Below are 8458 nucleotides of genomic sequence, written 5' to 3' on the forward strand. Positions count from 1 at the left end.
TTTCCCATTCTGTTGCTTTCTTCTATCGAGCTTATCTTTGGTATGAAAGTGAAAGTGTTAGTCGCTTTGTCATGTCTGACCCTTTGCAACCTCATAAACTGTAGTCCTCCAGGCTCCTCTGTCCATGGGAATTCTCCAGGCAAGAATACTGGTGTGGCTTGCCGTTTCCTATTTCAGGGGATCTTCTTGACCCAGGGATCAAACCTGTGTCTTTCTTGCATTGGCAGGTGGGTTCTTTACCACTAGCATCACATGGGAGGGCTATACTTATGGGTATTTGTATGCCTGAGCTGAGTCTGATTAGGAATTTAGCATTCTCACCTAACCTGTTTTCCATGATCACGTCTTCACTTTCTAGTGATTTTTTTCCCTGCAATATTTCCTTTTTTTTCCTCTTCCTGGAGCAAGTTTTAGCCTTTTGCTTCATTTTCAGTTCAGTTCAGTTCAGTCGTTTTAGCAAGTCTAATAAAGTTAAAATTGGGAAGGGGGATGAAATTCAAACCTAGCAGCTTAGCTGCTTATAATATAGCAATGTCAGTAGAAGATTAGGTATAGGAGAAATTTTATGCATCGTTAATCTGATTTGCTGAGATTATCGTGAGATTCCATTTAATCCTGTTACTGTACTTTACCCTGGAGAAGGCAGTGGCACCCCACTCCAGTCCTCTTGCCTGGAAATCCCATGGGCGGAGGAGCCTGGTGGGCTGCAGTCCATGGGGTCGCTAAGAGTCGGACACGACTGAGCGACTTCACTTTCACTTTCCACTTTCATGCATTGGAGAAGGATATGGCAACCCACTCCAGTGTTCTTGCCTGGAGAATCCCAGGGACGGTGGAGCCTGGTGGGCTGCTGTCTATGGGGTCGCACAGAGTCAGACACGACTGAAGCGACTTAGCAGCAGCAGCAGCAGCAGCAGCAGCAGCACTTTACCCATCCTTACAGATCACTGGCAATTTTATTGTTGGGATTTTTAAATGGGAAAAATTAGACCATGCACAAAACTACAATCAGATGAATGTCTTGCCATTTGTTCTGAGACACTCTGGAGCAAAAACACACCAACCCCCCCCCCCCAAAACAAACAAACAACTATCCATGAGGCATTAAGGGGTTTTCAGTAAATCAACTGATTTGGGACCGTGATCTTTCCCCTGTGTTCCTCTTCCATAACGAGCTACAAGCAGGGTGCAAAAGTTGGTGTAAAGATACCTAGAGGAATTCTGGATTCAAACTCTATACAAGTATTCATGGCTAGATTTAACTATAATTACTTTAACCCAATAGTCAGATTTGAACCCACTCCAGTGTTCTTGCCTGGAGAATCCCAGGGACGGGGGAGCCTGGTGGGCTACTGTCTATGGGGTCGCACAGAGTCGGACACGACTGAAGTGACTGAGCAGCAGCAGTACTTTATTCTACCTAAAGTTGATTTGGATGCACTATTCATGTTGGCCTTGAGAGACACTGCCCATTCTTAAGCTTCATCTGCAAACCTGCCATTGTGATTTAAAAGCCATGTTTCTGCAGTAACCTGGGTTCAGTGAACTGGTCTTTTTCTAGGGACTCCACCTACATCATCTTCAGTAGGTCCGTTTTTCCTGGATACTTTTTATGGAAAACCTTTTCCCTTCCAGAGTGGCTTGTTGCCCTCAGATCTATTTGAATTGACCTCTCACTATGGGATTTCCCTGATGGCTCAGATGTTAAAGCACCTGCCTACAATGCAGGAGACCCAGTTTGATCCCTGGGTTGGGAAGATCCTTTGGAGAAGGAAATGACAACCCACTCCAATATTCTTGCCTGGAGAATTCCATGGAGAGAAGAATCTAGAGGACTATAGTCCTTGGGGTTGCAAAGAGTTGGACACAACCAAGCTACTAATGCACACTCACATCTCACTATGTGTCCACTGATGCCTCTGCTCTGAATCCATTTGCTGTTGACAATGGTAAAACTGCCTAAGACCTGTGGCTCCCACAGATTAACAATCATTGAGAAGTGTACCCACCTTATTGTGTTCTGGGCAATAGCTTACCATAAAAAGCCTCCTCCCTGTGACTTTGATAAAACCCACGGTCCACTCTTTCTCATGACTTCATAAGATTTGCACGTGACTCTTTTGTTTACCCAGGACAAGCCCAAACACAGATTTTCCCCTTTCTGCCTGAATGTGCTGACAAGAACAGACCCAGACCCTCCAACTTCCCATTCTTTGTCTCATGAATGAATAGCTGAGATTACGACTGTGGGTCCCTCTGAAGCTTCCTAGACACAGAGAAATACATTTCCTGTTCAGCTAACTGACCTAGACTTCCTCTGATTACAACCATCCCAAATGTAAGTCATCTCACTTGTAACATGTCTGTCCTTCCCTACAAAGTTCTAATGCAACATCACCCATCAGAAACACTCTGGTACTCAGGGTTGGGGTGTTCTTCCTATTTTAAGACCCTGAATAAAATCATTCTTACTTGTCTGTTTTTTGTCTTTAAAGACAAAAAACATCCTTTCGCCCTTTTAAATTCTAGTGTCTCTCCCATCTTCATTAATAGCTACTCTAGTCACTGATGTAAATTGACATTGAATCTATTCTGATGTCTCTCTTTTACGTTTTCAAGATTTTACTACAGTATATAATCTGTGGGGGAGAAGGCAATGGCACCCCACTCCAGTACTCTTGCCTGGAAAATCCCATGGATGGAGGAGCCTGGTACGCTGCAGTCCATGGGGTCGCTAAGAGTCGGACACGACTGAGCGACTTCACTTTCACTTTTCACTTTCATGAATTGGAGAAGGAAATGGCAGCCCACTCCAGTATTCTTGCCTGGAGAATCCCAAGGACAGTGGAGCCTGGTGGGCTGCCGTCTATGGGGTCGCACAGAGTCAGACACTACTGAAGCGACTTAGCAGCAGCAGCAGCAGCATAATCTGTGGGCTTCCCAGGTGGCGCTAGTGGTAAAGGACCTGCCTGCCAACACAGGAGACCAAGAGACTCTGGGTTGGACAGATACCCTTGGAGGAGGACATGGCAATCCACACCAGTATTCTGGCCTAGAGAATCCCATTGACAGAAGAGTCTGGAGTGAGGCGAGTACAATTCATAGGGTTACAAAAAGTCGGACATGACTGGTGCAACTTGGCATGCACATAACCTGTATGTTGAATATTGCTATGGTATGTATGTGCTTGGATTCAGAGTTTTTATTGTTTTTATAATAGAGTTTAATTGTCTTTTTTTCTCACCTATTCTACCTGAGCACCGGAATCATGCATTTGGAGATAACTGGATGGCTCTACAGATGTCCATGGCTATGATGTGGAGTAAAGTGATTTAGAGTTTATGAGGATTAAAACTATAATAGACTGGTCTCTGACTTGATCTTTAATCAGCTTCTAGGGATTAATAGAACAGAAAGTTTTCCCCCTTGCATAAGTCATGCAAAGACATTAGAATTGGTTACCTCTAAGTACAGAAGAAAGCTGTCAGTGAATGGAATGCATAAGTAATTATAATCCCCACTGTTCCAAACTAGAATAAATCCTATTTCCAAACAGTTTTGGTGCAGAAGTCCAGTTCTGAAAATGAAGTAAGATATTCAGCCTTCCTAGATATGACTATCTTACAAGTTTCACTTTCTTCTATAAATTTATAGCTTCCAGTTTCCAATTCCTCGTCCTGGGGACATATGGTCCTCTTTAGAAGAAATCAAGGAAAGAAAAGCTAAATACATATTGGACGGGATGAGAAAAGCTGATGGCTGATGAAAAACGGTCCTTGTAAATCATGGGAAATGTTTTAAAGGCGGTTTGTGGGAAGAATACAGAAAGTTGTAATTGTTGATAGACTGAATGCTTTTAAACTCAAAGTCCAAAGTAACCCTCAGTATAAAGGTTAAGCACCCTGATCTGGGAGTCAGACCTCCTGGGATTAAATCCCAGCTTTCCTTCTTACCACCTTCAAAGTCACTTCATGTGTCCAGGCCTTACTTTTCACAGCTACGAAATGAGAGGTTAATAGTACTTACTCAAAAGATTGTTATCAGCATTAAATAAGCTAATATTCTAAGAAGACTTAAAAGTAAACACATTAAAAGTTTAAATAAGTATTTGTTAAATAAATGAACTCTAGAAAACCTACAGCACCTGGGTGAATTCACTGGAAAAAAATGGGACCCTAGAGCTGACTGCTGCTTTGTTGGATGGAAATATCCCTATTTCTCTATTTGTGCCATGGCATTAAACAGCGCTAGAATTCTCTTTTTCTTAGACTACAATAATAGTACATTCTAAATTTCTATATGGTATGTGTATAGTTGTCTGCAAATTTACTTTTATTATAATCATTTAGATCATGTGACACTGAGAAAACCTTTCATTTCATGTTTTAGTTTTGCCATTGGTTCTCTGACAATTTAAAGTTTAAAAAAACTTTTAGCCTCCAATTTCACATTTAACTTTGGTTTGTAAATAGCATTTAACATTCGACTGAGAACTCCAATGGTGATTTGACTAATAATTTAGAAATAGATGAAGAGGAAATACTTTTAACAATGAAACATTTTTAGTGAGAGGAGTATCTTCCACATTTAACTCTAGGGCAGTCAATATGATTTTGAGATGCTTATCATTATAGTGATATAAATGGAAAAATGCAGTCCTTGGAAAAATGCAAGGTACTTGGTTACACATTTATGCAAATATTTGCGCATTTTCTGTGCACTAGGCATTTTGTTACCCACTCCAGTACTCTTGCCTGGAAAATCCCATGGGCGGAGGAGCCTGGTGGGCTGTAGTCCATGTGGTCGCTAAGAGTTGGACATGACTGAGCGACTTCACTTTCACTTTCCACTTTCATGCATTGGAGAAGGAAATGGCAACCCACTCCAGTGTTCTTGCCTGGAGAATCCCAGGGACGGGGGAGCCTGGTGGGCTGCTGTCTATGGGGTCGCACAGAGTCGGACACGACTGAAGCGACTTAGCAGCAGCAGCAGCAGGCACTGTGTTAATTGTTTAGGATATTGGACAGAATAGACACACTAGACTGATCTTATAGGTAGTCAATAAACAAGCATGTTTCAGTGTTGCCAAGAGCTATGAAGGCAAAAACAGAATACTGTGGGGAAAAAAGGAAAACAAAGAGGATATACTATAATATTGGGTGGTCAGGGAAGGCCTCTGAAATTTGAAGAAAGAAAAAAGGACAACTATGCCAACAGTGAGAGAAGAGTTCCAGGTAGAAAAACCAGCTTGGACTGCTCAGTATCAATCCATGCAGAAACCAAGGTGTTCAGAGTTATTCTCAAACAACTAAGTGATTTAAGGAGGGCTACTGGGGCTTCCCAGATGGCTCAGTGGTGAAGAACCTGCCTGCCACTGCAGGAGATCCAAGAGACATGGATTAGATCCTTGGGTCGGGAAGATCCCCTGGAGGAGAAAATGGCAACCTACTTCAGTATTTTTGTCTATAAAATTCTATGGACAGAGAAGCCTGGCAGGCTACAGTTCCAGGAGTTGCGAAGACTTGGACATGACTGAGTGCATGTATGCACATGCCCATGCTCACACACACACACACGTCATTTACCACTTGGCCTGGTACACACAGATACAAAAGCAAAATCTATCATCAATACCACCATTAACCATATATTTGGGAAACACAAGTGGAAATGTTGACTTATTAAAGTGCTTATAAAGCATCTGTGAGAGCAATATAACTGTATTGTGCTAATTCCTAGACAGCAAGTCTTCAAAGAAAGTCAAACCTCCTAAGCATACTCCCTGGTGTGAGGATTAAGCAGTGCTAGTGGAAACGTGTGGCCAGGTATAACAGAAAAGAGATCCAAAACACTGAAGAACTGAGACTGGAACATAAAACACATTTAAGAACAAGTCAGCAGAAAATCATGAGGGTGTTAAAAAAAATCTATGAGAATCATAAATAATCAGGTAGATGCATTTTAAACACAGTGTTTTCTTATATGGAATTTAACAAGAATTGTGACCTATGAATTTGGAACGCTTCTCCTGGACTCTAACTTTCCACGTTTTCTAGGACCGTCATGACCTTGGCAATGGCTTTTAGTAGCTACACTGACCAGGGGGAAAGAACATGGAATCTTGGTACAGAATCGAGGAAATGAGGATTCGGGTCTGGGGAAGAAATTCTCCTCCTCACAGTCTCCTGATGCTCAGAACTACATAACATTATATGAAAGCATAACAGGTCCACAGCAAATGCTCTAAGTATGACCTACAGGGTCCTTCCAGGGCTACACTGCTCCATACAGTAGCAACTAGTCAGAGGTTGCTATTGAGCTCTTGAACCATGGCTGGTCCCGACTGACATGTGCTGTGAGTGTAATAGGCACACTGGATCTCAAAGTCTTAGTGCAGAGAAAAGAATGTAGAATATCCATTAATAATTGTGTACTGTTGGAATATATGGGTTAAATAATGTGTTGAAAATGAATTTCACCTGTAATCTTTTTTTAATCCAGCTACTTCAAAACTTAAAATTGAATATTTCTCTCGCATTATATTTCGATTGGACAGCTCGGTTCTAGGGAATGTGAAAAATCACCCCATCATACCTGCTCCCCAGTATCCATCCTAAACCGTTCCATCAAAATGGATGGCAGTGTTGTCAGAGGTTGGCTAGCCAGTTTCAGGTTTGGATGGGAGGTAGGAGATGGATGGGACAGTTACACAGTATTAATGTGTAAAATTAATGCTTCGTAGAAAAACTCATCGATAAGAGTTAGACAATATTTATTGATGGGCTGTAGATGTTCCCAAAGAAGGAAACCAGGAGCATAAAAAATAAAACAAAACACTATATTATCCTTGTGCCAAGTGAACGAAGGGCTGCAGAAGATATTGTCCTTCAGATTACTTTAGATTTTTGTTAAAAAGGGAGCATGAATAATTCTCCAAAATTATATTGAACCTTCCTTTCTTTCCTCTAAAACAGCAACTAAACAAGCAGAAAGAAGCCTTTTACAATCAATAAGCTAAGGTATTCTAAGCTAATGAGTATTCTGCAAACTTCTTGACAATAGCCACACTCCATGTAGATTATGCAACAGATGTTGATGATGCTTAACATGACTGAGGATACAGAAAAAAACTATTGTGTCTTCATACTTGGCTGAAGGAAAAATCTTTTCCCGTGAAAAGATCTGCATAAATGTACTCCCTTAGCAAACTGACTAACATGTTAGGCTTCAAAGTGACCAGACTGTACACTTACTGTTTTACTAATCCTCTGGCTTCCTCTGTTTTGAAATGGTTACAGAAAAGTCCATTTTGGAATATTTTGCCCTTGGCTTCAACACTTGGCAGAAAAGCTCCCTGTTCTCTGCTCTTCCTTGTGTTAGTTATAAAGCTGTTTGTCATCTCCAGTATCCGCAACACCTGCTTTTTTTAAAGGACTGCTGGCTCAGGGGAAAGAACATAAGTTATTTTTATGCAACAACTCGCCAACTCAAGGCTTTTAAAAACCCCATTTGAAACAGTGTTTTCTCCCCCCACCCCCACTCAAACAAAGTATTTTAAAAATCAAACTCTTTCATTTTACCAGCTTCCTTTTGAGATAAACCACTGGAAGGCAAATGACAGGACAGTTGGGTAAACCAAAGCATGAAACTTTTGATCATAACAGGATACACAGGGGAAGAAAAACACAGGCAATCTTGTCTCCCAATTCAGAGAGAGATTTTTCACAGAACTTGGAGAAACTTGAGGAGGAAAAATTTTCAAGAATTTAGGAAGACCAAAAAGATGAGGGAGGCGCTTTTACTTTTTCTTATGGAGAACGACAGAGTTTAAATCCCATGTTTAGTGTATATCTGTTGTTTTTGCCTACTTGGCAGACTTTCTCCCTTCTTGTAGCAGCTATTATCTTTTCTTCTGGGAACACTCCCTTCCTCAGCTGATAGATGTGTTTATCACTTGACATGCCTCCCTGGCCATGGCGATGGGCACATGACCAAGACGAGCCAATCAGAACATCTCATGCTCTTGGCCATAGGTTCGGGAGGATTGGTTGTGGCTATTGAGAAAGAAGCATTCCTTCTCGTTCTCTTGGGGCTATTAGTGCTGAGAGTGATGTAAGACTTGGGCAGTTGTGGCTGCCATCTTTGCGACTCTGAAGAGAGCCTGACTGAGCACGAAGACAGTATAGAGAAAAGTAGTACTAAGAGTTGTAAAAGGAAAGAAATCTTGATGAAAAAATTTAAGCCCCCAGATTTCTTACTTATATGATCACAAAATTCCCATTAAGCTTTTCTTTTCAGCATCAGCTAGTTTGAGCTGGGTTTCTGTCTGTTACAATCAAAAGATTCTAACTAATACAGTATGTTTGAGTGCAAATAAAAACTGTGTCCAAAAAAAAAGAGAAAGGAAAGAAAATAGAAAGCATAATAATGGCTTCCAAAATGAAAAAAAGAAAGAAAA

Source organism: Ovis canadensis, chromosome 5, assembly GCF_042477335.2.
Source record: "Ovis canadensis isolate MfBH-ARS-UI-01 breed Bighorn chromosome 5, ARS-UI_OviCan_v2, whole genome shotgun sequence".
NCBI classification, from domain to species: Eukaryota; Metazoa; Chordata; class Mammalia; order Artiodactyla; family Bovidae; genus Ovis; species Ovis canadensis.